Genomic DNA, 21,972 nt, shown 5'->3' on the forward strand with positions numbered 1-21,972 from the left:
TGGACATAAGCCAAGTGGGCCGAGCTCCCCAAAATCTTATTAATGTTGAGAGCTAGCCTAATCTAGGCTTTGGCACCATAACAATACAGTATACATGTATTTAAACCATAGTATTTATGTTGCTTTTTTCATCTTGGGTCATGAAAATCTACGTAGGGTCCCCCAACTCTTTGTGTCTATATTCTGATTCATGATTTTACATTTCTTTTGGTGTGGAAGGATGTGTTAGTACATGTTAACAATATGCAAAGTTACAAAGTCTATGATCAGGCGAGTTATCTTCTCTCTTGTAGGCAACAGTTTACTTCCTCAGCCAGTTGGCGTGGACACGATGAACATTATCATAATTCAGCCCGCTTCTGACTTATAGCTTGTAGAAGACTATGTTTTTATATTTAAAGAATTTACTACTGGCTATTCAAATCAAGATTAAAACACGAGTTTTGAGCATCAGTTAGCGTCATTAGTTGTTTGTTGTCGCTACGATTACAAATGCAGACATTTTTGTTTTAATTATCCTTACCAGTGCGGCCCGTGACTGCTCATCAGAAGGATGCAAATTCAAAATAAGTGTTCGGAGTGTCATGTGTTTTGCTCGTGTTTTCAAAATATGTGTTTGTTGCGTCATGTGAACCATGTGCATCACATGTTTTGTCTAAATAAGTGCCTGCTGCACATGCGTCAAAACCGTTTCACAAAATACATGCAAGACACTCCCTTAACAGTAAACTCTGATTACGCATGAGATTATGCGAGTACACTAAAAAAAAGATTCATTGAATTTAATCAATTTTTTTAAGGTAAGTGGTTGCAATCAATTCACCTAAGCTACATTTAAACAAAAGTTGTATATTTTATTTTACTTTACAAATCTTTTTTGTTTAAATGTAGCCTAAACAAATTGATTGCAACCACCTACCCCAAAAAAATGATTAGATTCAATTAATCATTTTTTTCAGTGTATCTGGCAAACGCAAGCGTCTCTTTTATAATAAACCCTTTGGGCGCGTCTGCGGCAGGCACTTATTTTGACAAGACACGTGGTGCACATAGGTTTACACGACGCGCCGAACACATATTTAGCAATTACAAATCACACACATGATGGGCTACATACATACATACGTATTGATAAGGTAGTAAAAGCTAAATTAATCCCTGTCAGTATTCCAAATATGGTAATGAGTGTCACATTTCCGCCATACGCTTGAGGAATTCAGTTAATTACAACGCATGGGATAGCTGGCCAATCGGAGCACACCGCACCTTTCAGAACAATGAGCTTTGTACAAAATTGACGCGTTTCAGGTCATGTGCAGTATGTGAAAATAATGTGTTTTTTGAACCATAAACCAAGCAAACACATTGCATTAAACCAAATATACAAAATAACTTAATTTTAAGCAACGTACTAGGTGCTCTTTAACCCTTGATCAAAGTCTTGCAGCAGTGGGTAAAAATGTATATACAGTAGACTAAGGCAATTTAAAAGCATTGTGCAAACCCGTTTCATAAAGCTCGCAGATCCTGAAAACCTCATCTCTGTCCAACCTCAGGATTTATATGACAAATCATTTTTGTATAACGTGCTGTTCTAAGTCTCCATAACATTTCAACTAAAGAGTAAACTTTTCTTTTGTCAGAAACATCATCTGACATCATCTGAAATCAAAGGACATCTTAATGAATCCAGAAACTCCTTAAAGTACAAAAATGGAGCATGCACGGAACCTCAAAACTATCAGGTAACCAACTCTAAGTTTCCTAAGAAATGCTTCACATTTGCTGTTTAAGTAAAATTGCTCTTTAATGAATCCACCACTAAACTGGAACGGTATTGATTACCTAAGCCTAAGAAAGTATACCCACTAAATTGGCAGTGTCTCACCATAAACTTAATATGATTATTGTGGCCTTATTATGATTTGGGTAGAAGCTCAAGCCCCTCTTCAACTGTAACCCAAAACAATCCGAACGAACGTGGTAAAAACTCCCTGGAAAAAAAAAACTGGACTGATTAATTGAGGTGAGAGGCGCATGTCTGTTTAAAAACATCAGTGACATTTTACTGCGATTGAATAATTGTAGGCTGTCATATGAGAAAACATTCAAAAGAAAACCACACTCTTTGGCAGCAGAGGCATCTCCTTAGTGAATTTTAAATTATATGTTGTCGATGGAAGTATTCGAGCTATAATTTGGTGTCTCTCTTTCATAAAAGTTTAAACTCATTTAATTTAACAGTGCTGGGGGAGACTGCGGATCACTTTCCGCTTCTTTTTCCTCAATAGTGATGATCGTTGTCTTTGTTTCAGAAATCTCAGAGATGTGACGCTATTATTCCATCAGTGCAAGTGCATTAACAGACGGCTAAAATGTTACATTTACTGGTTCAGCTGATGTGCTTTTTGAGTCACATTTATATCTTCCCCTCAATCTGTGTTTCAAGTAAACATGGTTTTCTTTGTTGTTAAGGCATGAAAGCCCCTTAATCCACAAAAATATATAGTCAAACATGGGTCATTTCGGCACTTAAACACAACGCTACAGAGCTGCACTTTAACTACACAAGCTACTAAATAAAGTATGCTTTCCCACATTTTTAACTGTATCATTTTCTTTCAACATCTGCCAAATAGATGTGTTATTTCAGATTTGTGGCATTTGAAGGCATTACATGGATTTATTGCTTGTTTTAACCTTTTTAGCGCCTTGGAAATTGTGACAACAAATATTTGTCCCCTTAGTATGGCCCAGTCGAAAGACATCTGTTCAGGGAAACACAATGGTCTCAACACGCTTGATCTCAGCCTGGCGTGACCGATCATTAGGCCTTTGAGAAAAGACCTGGAGGTTGGGATTTTAAAAGAGGCTTCTTTGGGGTTTACCAAGTTCATTCTTTTAGATAAAAATATACTTGATGTCGTATGGTTGCATATGTTTACTTTGTACCTGCATTATGTTTAAAGGGTAAAATGAAAATGAAAAACACTCAGATGCAGATGTAATCTGATTACAGTAAGCATCGTGCAGATAGTGGGGAAATAAATAAATAAATATATATACATAACTTAGCTTTTTAAAAGCATTTATCCATGGAATTACAATCATCTGAGCACATGTGTGCGCGTTGTTTGTGTTGTGCTGAGAGACACAAATGAGATGCACAGATGTTATAACATGTTGCTGTCAGATTATCAGCCTAGTTTAAACGCATATTTTGAGTATTTTACGATTTTTAAAATTACACTTTATCTAATGATTTTTATAGTGATTTATCTATATACTGCAGCGGTTCTCAAACTGAGGGCCCTGGGGGGGTGCCAGGGGGGCAGTCTTATGACATTTTATAAAATACATAAATTTATCATATATTCTGTGTAATAAAACCTCAGAAAAATCAGGCTGCTAACCAACAGCAATACATTTTATAATTCAATATGTTGTGTGTAATTCAAATTTTAAGTTATGGAATGTTTTATGTCATACATTTGGGGGGGGGGGGGGCATGAAGGGATGCACCGTACACAGGAGGGCTGCATGCTGAAAAAGTTTGAGAACCACTGTATATGGGTGGGGACAGAACTTGATTTTTGTACTAGAGGTATTCATAGGTCAACTTAGATCCGACTCGTCCAACCCGAGTCTAAAAGTTTCATGTGTGCCCTGGACACAGGTCGGGTATAATAATAGCGGCATTGGGTCTTGGTTAGGTTAAAATTAATGTGTTTTAGCTAAATGGACCCGAGAATTTTGAATGCACATTGTGGCGGTTACCTTTGTGTCATTGTCAGATATAAAAGGTAAATAAATGGAGCAGCGAGCTAAATTGGTTGCGAGGCCACCAGGGTTTCTTTCTGTCTGACTGGTGTGTGCAGACTAATTTTGTTGGGTTTGTCTTGGGTTGGTTCTTTATTAAAAAAAAAGATTTATTCATGTCGGATTTGGGTAAAGAGTGATTCGGGTCATTTCGGGTCAGGTATTTCATTGGACCCGAGAAGATCTCTATTATGTACTTACAGCCCATGAATATTTTTAAAAAGCCCCCAAATATTTTTGCTACAGTACTCTGTAAACAAAGCAGAATATGAAAACGATCATTTTTTTTTAATTATATATTTTACATTTTAAATGTAATTTATTTTTATAATTGAGAAAATGTTTAAACAGCAGTTCAAACTGGAAAGTCAGATAACATAAAACATTATAATGGCCTCGTTCCGAATTGCACGCTTTGACTTGCGGTCTTGTGGACTTGTGGAGCAGGTTCGGGTATAATTCTGCATTTACACCAGCCACGGTAGAGGCGTCAAGGGCAAGTGATTTCAATGTTAAGTCAATGTCAAGACGCCAATGAGGCATTTGGTGCGGTACGTGCGAATGGTGCTTTTTGTACATTTTGTGATTGACGCTCGAGTTGAACAATTTTAACTTTGGTGGATTTTCACGCCGTGTTAACCAATCAGTAGCCTGCTTGCTTCTGGGGTGGCAGCCCCGCCCGGAGTCACTCATTCAACATGCGTTCGGGCAAAGATTAATTCGGGTCATTTCGGGTTGGGTATTTCTTTGGACCCGGAAGGCCTCTATTTTATTCTTTAAGCCCATGAATAATTTTAAAAGCCCCCAAATAATTTTGAAACAATAATCTAAACAAAGCAGAATATGGAAATGATATATTTTACATTTTTAATTTATTTTATAATTGAAAAAATGTCTAAACAACAGCTCAAACTGGAAAGTCAGATGACATAAAGCATTATAATGGCCTAGTTCCGAATTGCAGGCTTTGACTTGCGGTCTTGTGGAGCGGGCTCGGGTCTAAAAGTTTCACGTGTGCTCCATACAATAATGACAGCATAGGGTTCGGGTAAAGAGTAATTCTGGTCATTTCGTGTTGGGTATTTTTTGGACCTGAGAAGACCTCTACTATAAGGTATACTTTAGGCCAATAATAATTTTAAAAAGCCCCTAAATATTTTTGTGACAATACAAAGCAGAATATGGAAATGATATATTATTAATTTTTAATTGTATTTATTTGCATAATTGAGAAAATTTCTAAACAGCAGTTCAAACTGGAAAGTCAGATGACATAAAGCATTATAATGGCCTCGTTCCAAATTGCACGCTTTGACTTGGGGTCTTGTGGACTTTACTTGACTGTCTCTCACTCTCACAGATTATTACTATTAACAGCACATGTAGCAGAATGTAGAAAAGGACACAAGAGCTGAGAGTACAACCTGATACAGTAAATACCCAATATGCATCTATCTATCTATTCTTCTGTCTGTCTGTCTGTCTAACTGTATGTCTGTCTACAACTTTTTATCAAGCCATGTTATCTGCTTTCCATGAAGTACAAGCAACATGACATAAGAATGTATCAATTCTTAAAACACCACGCGCGTCGATATTTATCCTCACCCTTGAGCCTTACAACCGCTTCCATGATATTCACCAATGATCATACTGATAGAAAACTCACTTGTAAACAGCGGTCAAAGAATGCTAACCATCATAGTCAGCAATCACATTTGAGATCCTTAGACAGCCTTCCAAGTGAAATAAGCATGGAGGGTAAAATTAACTGAGCATTCATGTGCCAGACCTCAGCTTCAATCCTGGAATGCAGAAACTTCTTAAAGGGAACAAGATAGCAAGCTGTGTCTCCTACCAGTCACACCCTTACATGAAGGTCCTGTGACTTCATATTAGTGCAAAATATGATAAATGGAGACATCATTGCAAGACAAAGAAATTAAAATACTATTTTATACAGTAAAGCTTAAAAGAATAGAGCGGAGAAGGATATGGAATCCAGTAGTTGATACTCATTTTTATAATTTATTGGCCTCCTAAACATACAGTACAGTAATAAAATGTATTGATAAAGTAAAGAACCGGGTGGTGAATGGACTTATGTCGTGCTTTGAACTGTTAAGAATGTGAAAGTACAGAGGTTTGAACATTTTCCACAACAGCACAGTCTTCAAACCACCCAATCCTTACCACACTGCACTGGATCCTCTGGACATCCATTTGTCTCTTCAATCCACTGTATATCTGAGGTTTCTGTCCATGGGTACAATACCGCCACTAATTTGTAATACTCCTCTGGCTGTCAAACTATCTCTGCGCCACTCTTTTCAGGCTCAGGAATATGTTATAAGCCCTTTTTACACAGAGATTACGGAAAATCCGTGATTGTTTGATTTTGGATTCACACTGCCAAAATTCTTGGGTGTATTCACACACATACAGTACAATAATACATACCTATCTTTTTTCAATGCATGCACTTTCAATCTTTGTACAGCCCCGTATGAATGTGTTAGCATGTAGCCTAGCCCCATTCATTTCTTACGATCCAAACAGGGATGAATTTAGAAGCCACCAAACACTTCCATGTTTTCCCTATTTAAAGACTGTTACATGAGTAGTTACACGAGTAAGTATGGTGGCACAAAATACAACTTTTGTTTGGAGCCATAGGAATGAATGCGGCTAGGCTAAATGCTAACACATTCAAGCAATGCTGTACAAAGATTAAAAGTGCATGCATTGAAAAAAGATAGATATGTATTAATTCATTAAAGTTGAGGTAAGAACATAGTAACATATGGAAAAACGGTGGTGTATTTAAAGTCCTGCACTTGGTAGTTTTTTGAGGATTTCTTGAGACGTAAAGTAGATTGTGACGGGCTGTTTTGTTATATTGGTGAATGAACTCCACTTCAGCACGGAAAGTGACTAGGTCCCTGATGTCTTTTTTAATCCAGTTTGCAGACTTTGCTCATCATGAATGTTAATCTGCATTTAAATCCCCTGTGTCAAACAATTGAACGATAACCTTACGGCCCTTATGGCATTGTTTCCACCTTTTGTTTACGTGGGGAGCGTTTCGTAAATGTTACTGAAATATTACTTTTTCCTTTTTACAGGAGCGATCCTAGAACATTTACGGGACGTTTTTGTGTTCACACAAGTGCTGTGTGAATGGGGTTATAGTGTATCACTTTCTTGTATTAACACATTTTCTGAACATTATTATACGTCAAGAGATCAGAATTATGTCTTTAAATATCATACATATAAAACAATGTCACATAACATGATTTGATTGGAGCAGATTATATACACTTGTCAGATTGAAATATTGCATCATTCATAGACTTTGCCGTTTGTTTCTGATGATTAAGCACATGGAAATGTTTCAAGAGAAAAAATGATGGAAAGTAGTTAAGTTGTCATTACCACTTAATAACATGTTTATACACAGCTGTGGTTTTGAAATCCGTACCTCTTGACATAAAGCACAGTCGATTGTCTAAAATTTGGTCTACTGAGCACACTCAAGGTTTTGTACTTAGTCCCTCATCTCTGGCCTCCGCAGGTATTTGAGGGAAACTTCCCAAAAGCAGGACTTGAAAAATAAAACAGTACAGACCAAATCAGCCTCTTCTTCTCATCTTTTTTCTTCAACAGTTTTAAGGCTTCTCATCTGACATATAATTTGAGCTGTGGTCCTTTTGAAAGAGGCACCGTGGCTTGGCTGACATTTGACAAACCTGTGTGTAGTTGACAGCATTGGTCTGTGGTCTACCTTATTTGAAGCAAGCCTGCTTACGGCACACACACAAAAAAAGGTTTGAGTTACTGTTTTGAGAAACACGGCCACGTTAACTGCAGGGCTCGAGGAATAAAGATGGAGGTATGATCTCCACCTCCTGTGTGCTCTGCCCTTAAATGAAGGTTGCCTGAGGCTGCTTATTGGTAAAGTCCAAAATAAAGTCTCAGTGAGGAACAATGTTGTGACATTTCAATGTAATTTTAGTATTATTATTGGTATCGATATGTAAAGTCTGGTCCTAGTACACATTAGATACTTGCTTAGATGCTGACCAGTCCCTCCCTCACATGATTCAATGCATAATCAGCCAAAGTCCGCATATTTATGCGGCAGCTGTATGTTTTTAAATATGCCGCACTTTCGACGCATAAATTGCAGATTTTCGCACTCAAAATATGCGGGGCTTGCATGATTTCATAATCCCCGCATTTTCGTAGCAAAAAGTCACATATATCTTAGCAGAAAGCTGAAAAATTTTGCATTTACTTCACACAAGCGCAGCATCCCCTGTTGCCTTGGGAACGTTATGAAGTGACGTAATTATGCGACGTGAACATCAACGACAAGCTGCAAACAGTTTTTGCAAGTTCTTGCAGTTTTTGCAAATTGCTGCAATTTTTCCAAGTTCTCGCAATTTCATTGCATAAAATTTCATAAATATCCTGCATATTCCATTGCATTTTTTAGGCAAACAATCACAAAAAACTCTACGTTTTTCTGGAAGGACTGACTGACACTAAAACTTAGAATATTAATAAGCATTGATGCATATAGGCATATATAATGCACACATATATTTTGAAATATAAAAATGTTTAGGCCACTTAGCAACGACAGACACTCTGGAGTGCTAAACTGCTTTAAAGAGGCAGAAAGCGGTGCGGTCACGTTTTCCGTGTGGTTTTAGATGCGAAATGTGAAGTAAATGTGAAGCAATTGAGAAAATGTGCTTGGCCATTTCGGTGGGTGCTTCAGCCGAGTTCAGAGCACCCATGCGATCGGCGCCTTTATATGTGTTTATTGTATCACTTTCATCCATGAAACAACAAGTGAGAAATTTTTTAGGTGTTATAATGTTTCCAGTTGCGCTGAAAACGTGTTCTGATGATGTATGGGTAGCGCAGATTGATACTTTTTGGCAACATTGAGTGACTAAGAGAGATTGTCTCATTGTTCCGCCCCCAAGCCAGCAGGTCATCACTGATATCAGTTGCCTCCCCTTGCAAATAGCCACTAACTCGCACTAACTGGCTGTTTACGTTCACACAAACTTGAAGACATATTGTTGGGCGAGATTGTACTTTACATCTTAGATGAAATATAGAAGTTAAATTTGAAGTATAGATGCAAAACCCTCTAAGTGCATTTAGGTTTAGTAATTTCACTTTAATAGCAATAAAAAAGTTATTAGTCAGTAATTGAAATGCCTTATTTTGACAAAGGTCACTTTAGCCATTTTAGGGTTTCCCACAGTTTCAGCACTTTGCAGTTCAGGCGGCCCGCCTAAGCTGGAAAACCCTACCACTTTAACTAGGTTGTCCAAAAAAAAATAATAATTTCACTGCACAAAAGGCCGTCAAGTGCATCTGGGAGAATAGCGCGACATGCTTCACACTGCGACCAGGCACGTGTGCCACATGGCCAGAATGAGAAAGACGTGGTCCGGACCATCACTGTCTAACTAGCTGGACCATAACTAGCCAGTTGATAAAACATCTCGGAGAATAGCACGGACTCGCTTCACACCGCGAGCGTAGTTCTTGCAAATTTAAAGTATGTTAGCTGGTGATTTTGTTGTTTGAGCAACCTGCTAGCTAGGTTTCACGTGCCTGTTGATTAGATATAATTGTTGAGCCCTCTTTTTTATGTGTATTATTTACATAGTAGTTACACTCCTTTAAGATAATGTAATTAATAGTTGGAAATAATCAGTTTTTACAATTTTTGCGCTATCTATCATCATTCGCCAGACGTTCTACAACATCTGCTTCAGTTTGTGTTTATCAACCCTTTAGTTTCACTTCATCACGCAACTATTCCTGTTAGAGGTAAAAAAATTTAATTCATTAATAATCTAGTATGTGTTAATTTTCTGTCATAGTTTCTTCAAAATTAACTTTTATTTGAGTGTTTTAAATAAAACTATTTTAATTTTCATCATGACGCATACGCCTGCCCCTTTTATTGCCTTAAAGGCGGAGTGCACAATGTTTGAAAGCCAAATCACCTAAACAAACATGCCCCTACCACAATAGAATCTGGACCTTCTTTTGATAGACCCGCCCCACACGTACGCAACCCCGGCAAGGATGTCGATTAGTACACACGCCCCTTACTGCTGATTGGCTACAAGTGTGTTTTGGTAGTTGGCCCGACTCCCTTTTCCAAAGCGTTTTTTAAACATTGTGCACTCCGCCTTTAACGAACAAATTTTCTGTGGGAAACCCTGCATTTTATTGGTATTTAACAAATTTGATGCAAAACTCTCTAAGCACACATCAAAATCTCCACTTTTTAAAATAATCCACTTCTTTGGACATAGTAAACAATTGCAAAATCACTAAAGATGCAATTAGAAACATTGCAAATGATGAAAGTCAGAATTCAAAAGGTAAAAATTAAGGAACTGTACACACTAGGGAACCCAAGTTTGAATGTGATCCACGATCGTTTCACACGCCATCATTCATCCATTTCATCTTCTGTGCACTTTGAGGCCTTTTCTGAAAATCTATGTGGCGTTTCTGCGGATTCTGCAAACAAACCAGCCTCAATGGCCTGAGGTCGGGATTAAGCAGATTTAAAGCGAAAGTTTTGATGAACATATTATGTGTGCCAATTATCTTAAATTATCTTATTTTTGACTGAGGTGGTTTAGCTTTTCATATCACAATAGCTAAAAAAGTGAATATTCATACATTTTTAACTGTGTGTGTGTGCGTGCATGCGTGCATCTAAAACACTCGAATAGTAATTAAAGAGGTAAACTAAAAATGAAACACACTCATTCTCTGTTAATTTGCCGACACCAACAAAAATGGAAAACAGACAGCAAGTGGACCTTCCGACCCCCATATACACTGGAGCCAGTGAAGTGTGTCAAATCTAATTGGAATATATGAATGTTTCTTTTGTCTGTTGCCCTATCCAACTTGGCAGCAGAAAGAAAATCGTCTAGATTTTTTGATCACCGGAAAGAACCATGAACCTGTGTGTAAAGCATTTTTACTTTCATCAATTTTGCACCCATGTAACATGTTAATGCTTTTTGGACTGGAAATAAGGTCTGGGGAGTGACTTTTATTAGGTGTTGAATTTATGAGTGATAAAGGTTAAATATAGTTTATTAAATTATTTACTGTAGTAGATATGTTTTTAAGTAGATAAGTTTTATCTGTTACCTCTTTTTATTAGATTTTGTTTTGTTGTTCCACATACAGTGACTAATTTTGTCAATATAATGTAAAAAACATATGCAATTGTAAAATGTCTGTTTTTATCTTGGCCTCAAAGCGCTTTCAGATTAAATTAGTAAACCACAACAAACTCAGTCAAACATTTAAGTGGGGAAATCATAAAAAATGTGCAGCCACACATTTTCACGACTTCAAACCATCTACAGAATCAATGTTGCTGAGAAAAGCAGTTTTTATTTTCAGGTCACCACAATGCAGCTTATATTGTTAACTGTGCCTTCACTGTGTGTGTTTACTTTTACGCACCTAGTTTGCAGCAAAAGTGAATTCAATTTATTTAATGAAACCCAACATAATCCTGTCCTGTAGGCAGATAGGTTAAGCAATTGCCATCAATCAGTCCAAGGTCTATAGTGAATGCCCCCGGCACCCTGTCATTCTCTCACTAAGAGACAGGGGGAACGCGATAGATTCCTGGACCTGGGAACGACTGGAGTCTCGGAGAATAAACTAGCAGAGACTCTCAGCAGCTCCTCTAACAATAATAAAAAGCCCAGACTTTAAGGTGACATTCCCAATTTACGAGTATTTGTGTCTATAAAGTGTATTCCTTGGCTCCTGACTCCTTCAGGCTGTCTCGCGAAAAGAAAAACGTTGGAAAATGTTGTCCTTTTTAAAATCTCCTATCACCAGCTTGCTGTTGACATTTGAAACATTTATATTTTTGACTACAAAATAAAATATGAAGTTTGAAAATAATATACATTATAGTATAGTACAGTATACAGCAATGATTAGGAGATGCAGAGAGAGAGAAAAAGGGAGAGAACTTGTCAACTGGGTCACATTAAAAGATTTTTTAAAATCTTATCAGATTTTCAAAATATTAGAGACCACAAACATGGCAATTAAAAAATGACGATTTAACAGTTTTGTTCCTATAGTTTGTGGAGTGCCGTTTTGTGGTCATGACAGCACACCACATGCCACCAGATTCCCTTCACATACAACCTAAGGGTGCACTCACATTATCCACACCAAACCATACCCCAGTGCGATTGTCCCCCCTCCCTACTCCCCCAGATGCACACACTCACACTGTACTTTTATCAATCTGAGCCCGGGCGCTTTCGTCTTTAGGATTCGATTGTTTTGAACAAAGCAGGAAGTAAATCGCTCTCCTAACACTGGAACCCATCGTAATGTTAAATCTGTGTTTTTTATTCAAAGTCGTTTGGTGCCCGATGAAACACAGCCCTCTCACATGCCATCATGTTGCTTAGTTGATCTGATACGTGTGCAGCTCAGACATTCGCGTAACCCTGCTGCACACATCAGAAGGTTTTAGGGAAGGCAGATGAAGGTGAGTGGTCGCACAATTTATGTCTTTCCTTGTGAAACGCGCTCTGGCGCGATTAGCGATCACACTGCACCTTACGCGCCTGAGCCAAAGTGAACTGCGCTCAAGCCCACCTTTGCAAGTCGGCCAGGGCGCAATCAACCACACCGCACCCGGGCATGGTACAGAGTGATCACACTAGTCAAATGAACCAGGCTTTGGGTGTCAAACGTGCCCGGGCACGCTTTCGTCTTTAGGATGCGATTGTTTTGAACAAAGCAGGAAGTAAGGCGCTCTCTTAACACCCATCGTAATGTTAAGTCTGTGTTTTTTATTCTAAATCGTTTGGTGCGCGATGAAACACAGCCCAGACGCGTGCAGCTCAGACATTCACTTTACCCTGCTGCGTGCATCAGAAGGTTTTAGAGAAGGCAGATGAAGGTGAGTGCTCGCACAATTGACGTCTTTCCTTGTGAAATGTGCTCTGCCGCGATTAGCGATCACACTGCCAAGTGAACTGCGATCCAGCCCACCTCTGTAAGCCGGCGTAGAGCGATCACTCTAGTCAAACAAACCAGGCTTTGGGGGTGCCCGAGCGTGGTTTGGTTTGGGTAGTGTGAGTGCGCCCTAAAGCCAGATTTATAGTCGTGCGTTAGTTCTATAGGGCGATTTATAGTCGTGCGTAGGTTTTACGCCATAGCCTGTGCGTAGCTCTGCGTAGCCTGACGCGCACCTCGCAAAATTTTTAACAGCGCGTCAGTTTTACGCGGACCGCAAGCGCTGTGATTGGTCCACCAGAACCACTCCCGTCAGGTAAAAAAACTGCGTCATAGGTATTTCCGTTTGCGATGGTGAAAACAAAGAATGGCCAAGTTGAGGAGTGATTTAACTCAAACTGCAAAACAAAAGTCGCTGTTTATTTACATCCATCATTGCTGGTCTTCTCAAATTATACACAACAAGTTGCTGTTTCTTTTTTGTTTGTGGCTTAACTTGCAAAGTTTCTTCTTCTTTGGCGTTCGCCCTGCTACTGTGGTTACACGCGTGGTTACTGCCTACAAGCAGCCTGCGCACGTTTGCACGTCGACGCGGACGACGACGCAAAGTATAAATGAAAATTGACGCGGAACCTACGCCGTCTCGGCTACGCCGTAGGACCTACGCACGACTATAACGAGCCCTTATGCCGTAGCTCTGCATAGCCTGACGTGCACCACGCAAAAATTTTAACAGCGCGTCAGATCTACGTGGACCACAAGCGCTGTGATTGGTCCACTAGAACCCCTCCTGTCAAGTAAAAAAAACTGCGTCATAGGTATTTCCGTTTGCGACGGTGAAAACAAAGATGAGTGAGGTTGAGGAGTTTTAAAGGATTTAACTCAAACTGCAACAAAAGTCCCTGTTTATTTACTTCCATCATTGCTGGTCTTCTCAAAACATACACAACAAGTTGCTGTTTCTTTTTCGTTTGTGGGTTAACTTGCCAGGCTTCTTTTTCATTGACGGTCGCGCTGCTACTGTGGTTACACGCATGGATACTGCCAACCAGCGGTCTAGGCGTGTGTTTGCATGTCGACGCGGACGACGACGCAAAAGTATAAATGAAAACCGACGCGGAACCTACGCCGTCGCTGCTACGCCGTAGGACCTACGCACGACTATAACGAGCCCTTAGGTCTCGATTGAAATCTCACAGAAGTCACGCAATGTTTCTCGCAGTTATAAAGAAATGCCATTAATACTATGTGGACTGCATTTTACATCTCTAAAGTCCATCTCACTTTGGACTGTACCTGATGCACCATGACTGCAGTTGTGTGCTTTATGTGATGATTGGGTGTCGTTTGGATCCATGTGACAATTTACAGTGAGCAGATTAACTCTTAACACACCACACACCACAGAAAGATTGGATGAGATAATCGGTACAACCACAAAGACGATCAGGACCTTATCAGCCCAAGTTCATCCTGATTATCTTTTAGTGTCTGGCGGCCTTTAGTCAGAGTGTGTTTTTTTCTAATAGACATATGTAGACTGCTTTAGGATATAAACATAATATATAAAATATAAAACAGTGATGTTTCATGGGTTGATGGCTCGATACGCTTGTTGGTCTCTACTCTATACTGATACCTATTTGCATTAACGTTTGTAGTTTGCTTTTACTCAACAGAGCCTTTGGTGTTTTATTATGCTTAAATGTTAATTTCATATTTTGAGGTTATGAATAGTCAAATTATTACTCTATAGAAATATGGCACATTTATCATTAAGAGTCAGCGGGACAGGCAGTATATGAACATGCAAAATAGGCTAACAGCAGTAGGACACTAAAGCAGGCTTTATATTTTATTTGCTAAAATGCTTGATCCTTTGTTTCACACACTGCGAGATACTTCCTGTTTGCTGGCCTTTCTTCCTCCTCTCAAAAGACAAAAAAGTTATCCCGTGTTCATAAAAGACATGATTAATGTAGAGAGCAAATAAACGGAAATTTGACATCTACTGAAAAGGGGCCTCTTTGTAAAATGAAGCCATTGAGAACAATGAGCCATGCGGAGCCATTTTGGACCTGCCAAATAAAGTTCGACTTCTGTGGCGGCCACAGATGCTATGGCAACACGCTCTGACAGCGAGTTTATTTTCTCTAAGCTCTGGTGGAATATTAATAACTGAGGTACGCATCCTGCCAAGTAGATTTGGAAGGGGCATAATCGCAAACTGCGCGGGAAACACAAGTCGAATGTCAAATCAGTTCTCCGAGCTCCTGGTATTCCATCACGTATGCGCTGTAACTGTTTGCGTTCAACTCATGCCATTTTGGCTCGGTGAGAATGTGATATTTATTAGTGTTGCAATAGGTTATTTTCAACTTTTATAGCTCAGGGGGTTGTTTAAAACAACAATAGACTGAACTGGAAGATTTGGAAGAAGAATAGCGTTCCCTCACTTTTTCAAGAGGAATGTGTCGATTTGCTTTCTCCGACGATCGCATGTTGCCTAATATGTCTTAGTAACAGCACATTCACATTGTAAAACACACAGAGACACATCCAGCGTGTTATTACTAACTTTTGATTCCTACGGTTCGTTGTTTGTGCAAAATTCCCTATGGCCTGCGAGCTTGGCTGTTTTCTCAGGGTGGGAGTCAGGTAGCGCAGCCAGAGGATGCTGGATCTGGGCTCCTAAGTGTAGGGACTGCTATCTCACATGTGTTTGACACAGTGTCAGGCCACAAAACTCCCACCAAAGCACTCAGGCATCGGGGATGTTATGTTTTCCCCAGCCCTTAATCATTTTTGGCCCCGGACCCACTTCCTGTTCAGCAATGAAATGGTTTGGGAATGCCATTCCTCTGATACAAGAGAGGGAAAAAGAGAGAGAGAGATCTCCTGCACTCTGTGTGTGAGATAGTGACACTGACCTGTTTAAATAGTGATGGCCTGACTCTCACGTTTTTTAAATCCCTTATGTCAACATAACCAAACAAACATATTCACAGTAATACAATTTTAGAAACATGCTCTCTCTCTCTCTCTCAATCGCTCCTTTACTTGTTGAGCTGGAATGCATCAGGCGACAGGGGAGTGTAAAGGACACGAATTTCCCACATCAGACGCGACAGACTTTTCGGACCTCGGCCCCTAAAAATAGTTAATCTGCATTTGTACTCCCTTCATCTGCGATCGGAGGTCAGTTGGAGGCGCCACATCTCGTAAACGCAAACAAACGCGGTGTCGTAAACTTTTCGCATCTTTTTCCGACGCTCACTGCCTTGGCCTTCGTATCAAGCGTGTATATAATTCGTTACAATCGGTTCAATGCGCCATTGTGGATGCTCAAACCCAGCGAGCGACTCTGTATTTTATGGGTTTGATTTACATAACCCTCATCCAGACCACATCAAAGCCTCACGCAAAGAGTAAAGACCACGTCAAAAGGTTCCCTGCAGCAATGTGATGTCTTGAGAGGATTCAAAGCAAACACACGCTGCCCACAGAAGTCCTCCGTATGGAGCCTCTCTCTTTTTTCCGAACCCCACCCCACCTCCCTCACTTTTCCCCTCTCTTACAGGGGTGTTGAAGTGACTGCAGTGTATTTTTACACAATTCCAACCCCTCCGAAAAGAAGGCGCCTCAATTGGCTTGAACAATGTTTAAATAATCAAGGAGCCCATGCGTCTTTGAACTAATTTCACGAGGAGAGAGATCCAGATGTGGCGTCCCTTGCGTTCTTCTGGTTATGTATGCGGAGCGAGTGTGAAAGACCTCATCTCGCAGAACCGTTCGGTTTGATTTTGTCAGCGTTTGCGAAGGCATAATAAACAGAGCTAAAGCAGTAAAGATAAACCAAGATGTCAGCCAATGAGCAGCCGAATGCATGTGACATGTGCAAAGAAACAATTCGGGGCGATCCACCATCCAGCAGCGGTTTCTATTCGCAGGTAAAGCGTCTGCTCTGCATTCAGCCAATACACTCAAATTACAATTTATTTCTCCCCGTGGTGCCATGTGTTTGTAATTGCCCCAAATGATTCTGCCTAGAAATGTCTGCTCAACATTTTCTTAACTTCTCTTGGGTGTCGAGAGGAGACAAACGTGCATATGAAAATTCTAAGGAAAAACTTGCCTCGCAAGATTTCATCAAATGTTTCATTTGTATACGTTCATCGCAGGGATATCTCTAATCAGATTTGAAAGGCTTGATTTAAGGATGATGAAATGGAGAGGTTGTGCGGGGACCACGTTGCCTTTGGCAGGATGAAATTACTGAAATTTGGGAGGCAGTGCTTTTATTTGAGTGCCTGTAACAAAGATAATTTTACAAGGTTTCCGTTCATTAAGTGCTGCTCAGGTGCAGCGCAGACGGGAGGGTTTGCATGCTTGCACATGCATGCATACACACAGCGTGCAGATGTGTGGCACATTGGCACACTCTGTTTGCATGAAATAGAAGTCAATAAATGAGTTTTTTTAATTGAATTGAATCGAATTGAATTGAAAAGGGAGTGTTTCTGTAGCTTAGTTGGTAGAACATTGCATTAGCAGTGCAAAAGTCATGGGTTTGATTCTCAGAGAGCACACATGAAAATGTATAGCTTGAATACCCTGTAGGCCACTTTTTTACCGTAAAGGGGGTCGCACACCGGACGCGCAGCTCAGCGCCGCGTCTAGGACAACTATGTGAGTGGTGCAACAGGGATTTGAGCAATGTCCTGAGTCGTAGCTGGGTCCGCGCCACCTGTCGGCCCCGGTCTGCGTATACTCATAGAAAGCAATGTGTTCAATTTTTTTAGAATGGCGCGGTGCGACGCTGCGCGGCGCTGAGCTGCTGTCCGGTGTGCGACCTCCTTAAGTGTCTGACAAATGCATAAATGTAAATGAAGAATAGAATAGAATAGAATAGAATAGAATAGAATAGAATAGAATAGAATATCACATGTGTATACAAAAAATGTCACTTTTGTGACACAGGGCGTTTGGAAAACAGCTACCATGTTTAAATGGACACACACACACACACACACGCACATACACACACACACACATATGCACGCATACACACACACTCTCACACTGCTTTTTTCTCTGAACTGTGACACAGAGAATGTTGAACCTTAAAGGAAAATAAACGGGCCACTTCTCAGCTGCTTGGGCTCTTTCCCAAACTTTCACATGAGAAACAGAGGCAGGAATGCTGAGGAGCAGCTCTCTCTCTTACACAAGTACATCCTTCTCATGTGTCCCTGCCATAATATACCTTTAATCGAGCCTATTTTTAGACATTTCCTGCTTCTCCGTAGGGCAGGATGAGGGGGGCGACTGATGCGTGTGTGTGACTTACAGTCAGTCATTCAGGTCCGCAGGGAAATGGCTGTTGTTCTAGCCTGGGAAAAAATGCACCTATCTTGTAAAGATTTTTTAGGAGGAGTAAAAAAATGTTGGCGAGTCTTACGGTAAAAATCCCCAATGAGAACACAGATTTTACTCGCGCTGTTTCCCATGATGCATTTCAAGGTATGAAAGTAGGTTGTTGCTTTTGCTCACATTACAAAGTGTACAAAATTTGGGAAATTCTGAACATCAGAGATGACCGAATTGTATTATACATCCCAGAAGATTAAACATTTCTGGGTATATTGAACCCTTATGACTGATTTTGTGTATATTTTTATATGGGTCAAAACACATTACTAGGCCAAAATCACATGCCTGCTTTTCAAGTTGAAATATCAACGTGATCTCATGAGAATACGTGTGTATTTTTACGCAAAGTGTACCACACGTACATTTACTTATGTTTTCATACACACAAAAACGTATAATATCTATGTATTGAAGGGACTAATACGTTATTTACGTATAAACAGCTTTACATACGTACAGATTTGTACGTATTTATATTCATAAATATTCAATGAATAGTGGGCATTGGCGTTTCTTATTCATATTAATGACATGTTTTCAGTCATATTTTCTGACTTTTTTCAATTTACTCATTAGTTTAGTTTTTTTATGTTTACTCATTTACCAAATGAAATGTTCATAACTTTTAGAGAAGAACACAATATAAAACAAGACTACACTTCTGTAATAATTTAACCATTTTGTAATATTTAGTTTGTTCGCCATGAAACACAAAACGCGTTTTCTTATGCAGTCTTCTCCTATGCAACAATAATTACACCAAAACACAAAAAAATCACAAAAGATGTTAATTTTATTTATTCGCTGTAATCCACATCCTTAAAATTCATAAGATTACGAGGAGCATATCCAAATGCAGCCCTTTATCCAGTGATCTTGATTCCAGTTCTCTGCAGCGACCGTAAACGTCAAATCTCGCGTTCGTTATGAATTTGAATTGAACTATCGCTCCTCAAGAAGCTTACGACACATTGCTTTACGGCAGTGATATCAAACGCTTATTGGCTCTCGTGTGCTACGTTAAAAGATTTGCGACAATGATTGCTGTCTTTCAGTGTACTTTTGAATTTTGAACTGCTCACCCCCTTGACAGAGAGAAGCTGGATTTACGTTCTCGACGTTGATTAATAACTTTAATACTTCACTGTGTTCACTCCAGACTACGGCTGCAGTACAGCATCATTTTAACTAAATTTGGTACTGCTTTTAAAGTTTTGCAAAAAATACATTATTTGTGATTACACTTGTCTGTATGTTATGCTTTTTATTTCAAATAGTAACGTTACATGATTTTATTAAAGAACTTTTGGGTAGGACTGTATTAGTTTAAATACTATATTGTTATTAATGTTACCAAAAATTTCCTAGATATTTGTCTCCATTACGTTGCACAATATAAAAAGAATACATTATGTATTTTTACATTTTTGTATGAAAAGGGTTTGGGTTTAGGATAAGGTTTGGGACAGGGTGGTAACATTATCGATGAAATGGTTAAAGGGAAATTCTAAATTTGTAAATGTTTTACGTTTTTGTTGCTGTAAAAGCGTAATAATGCTACGATTAAATGTTGCAAATACGTCTATATTGTGCACTTCAGGGTGTTTTTGAAAGTTACGTATTATTACTACTGTATGTATTAAAGCAACACTAAAGAGTTTTTGCTCTTTGCTCCCCCTACAGGTTGGAAGCGGAATTGTCCATTACCACTGTCGTAAATAATTTAGCCTACTGCAGCAAGGCTAGCTCTGATTTGACTGTAGGTCTGCCGTAAAGCAAGTTTTTGTAATTTTCACTCGAACTACAGGACCGCGGCCCGACGGTTGGAAACTTCTTTATTGCGGTTTTGGCCGATAGAGGGCTGCAAAGCGAATGTGAAAGTGCAGTTCACCCTGTTTCAAGTGCACTGAAAAAATGATTCATTCAATTTACTCAATTTTTTTAAGGTGGGTGGTACAATCAATTTATTTAAGCTACATTTAAACAAAAGTTTTTTGTTTTGTTTGGCCTTTTTAATTTATTGGTGTTTAAATGTAGCTTAAATAAATTGATTGCAACCACTTACCTTAAAAAATTGAGTAAATTGAATGAATCTCTTTTTTTCAGTGTAGATGAACGACTGAAACTTTTTTGAAAACGTTATTTTAAGGTAAAACAGTAAGACCAGGCTGGAAATATACAGTATATTAAAATTAACATGCAAAATTAAATCTGGACCCTTAATACATCTAATAATACGATTTAGAGCCTCAAAGTTAGATTTCACTTATTGATTTCACTTTAATTTAACCAAAAAGACCTTGCTCAGTCAATATTAAAGATATTAAGGTTATATTTTCACAGAATGATCTTTGCATTATGTAGGACAATTTTATGTAGAAAACAATAAAGCACAAAATGAAGACACGGTCAACAAGGGACCTTATGCTGTGTATGTGTGTGAACTGGGCAGATATGAGGGTTTCCCACCAGACACATGCGGACTCTTCAAGTGCTAGTGTGTTAACTAACCTCCCAGATGTCAGGGTGCGCTCAGAGTGACATCAGGCAAAGCCAGAAAGCCAGCATGGTCGCCTATCCAGAGAGGCTGGCACATGTTGGCATTCCAGAGGTGGGCATTCCCTGTTAGAGAGAGAGAGAGAGAGAGAGAGAGAGAGAGAGAGACAGAGAGACTTGGCTACAATTTTGCTGGTAACATCCCATGAACATTATTTAGGCTGAGAGATTGAGAATGCCAAAGAAAAGGTAAAAGAAACAGTGAGTGAGAGAGAACGAAAGATGGCAAAGACAAAACCAAAAAAATAGAGAAAGCAAACAGGGCAAGAGAAAGAGAGGGCGTGTTATGGAGACAGAGGGCTAGAAAGAAAGCAAATGAAAGGATAAAGCAGAGAGAGAGAGAGAGAGAGAGAGAGAGAGAGAGAGGTGTGTCTTGAGAGACGTAAGAACTGAACTATGCTGCTCTTGGCAGCGGCGGGTCGGAGCGATGGAGCCGGAGGCGTCACGGCGCCACCTCAAAGAACGTTCCGGCGCAGCCACTCACTCGGGCGTTCACTCCCAGCACATGGCATTCATTTACGGGGGGGCTGCCGGCAAGCACGGGCTGCTGTCTCCCCTCACAAAGCCCAGCGGTGCCTGGGCAATTAGGAGGCCACAATTACCCGGGGTGGATCTCCTCCAGAACGTAGCCAGAAGTTACTGCGAGACCCTGCCAAAGGGCTCTGAGGGAAGTGACAGGGAGGAGAACGGCGAACCTCTCTGCGCACTTGATTTACGCGAGGAAAACTTTCGGGTTGTTGTTTGTGGAAATGGATTTCACTTGAGCCATTTAAGTCAAAGACACAAACACATTTGAGGCTCGACCTCTGGGTGATAGAGATAATTAAAAATGTCCATAATCCACATCCTCCGAACCATCTAGCAAATAAATGGTGTGACATCCTCCCCTATGAGATGCTTTAGAGGTCTCCGATGGGCGCATTTCCTCACCGTCCCATCAGTCATAATTTTTAATTCCAGAGATTCATCACTATGTTTGTTCCCAGTGCGAACATTTTTTTCAGATGATTTGTTTTTGGTGTGAGTCATAAATGCTATGAGGTCATGAAGATACGAACATGACAAGTGCAAAATCAGCAGGTTTGCTTTTATTTAGGA

General features: G+C 39.7%; 1 long non-coding RNA gene across 1 annotated transcript in view; it reads left to right on the forward strand.

Moving 5' to 3' along the window:
- The window catches only part of LOC141350267 (uncharacterized), a 143,650-nt gene that overhangs the window by 96,412 nt on the left and 25,266 nt on the right, over positions 1-21,972 (forward strand). The window contains exon 3 of the long non-coding RNA XR_012358333.1: positions 1,644-1,745. This is a non-coding gene — a long non-coding RNA (uncharacterized lncRNA). The remainder of the gene's footprint in view (positions 1-1,643; positions 1,746-21,972) is intronic.

The sequence above is a fragment of the Misgurnus anguillicaudatus genome, chromosome 17, assembly GCF_027580225.2.
Source record: "Misgurnus anguillicaudatus chromosome 17, ASM2758022v2, whole genome shotgun sequence".
Taxonomy (NCBI): domain Eukaryota; kingdom Metazoa; phylum Chordata; class Actinopteri; order Cypriniformes; family Cobitidae; genus Misgurnus; species Misgurnus anguillicaudatus.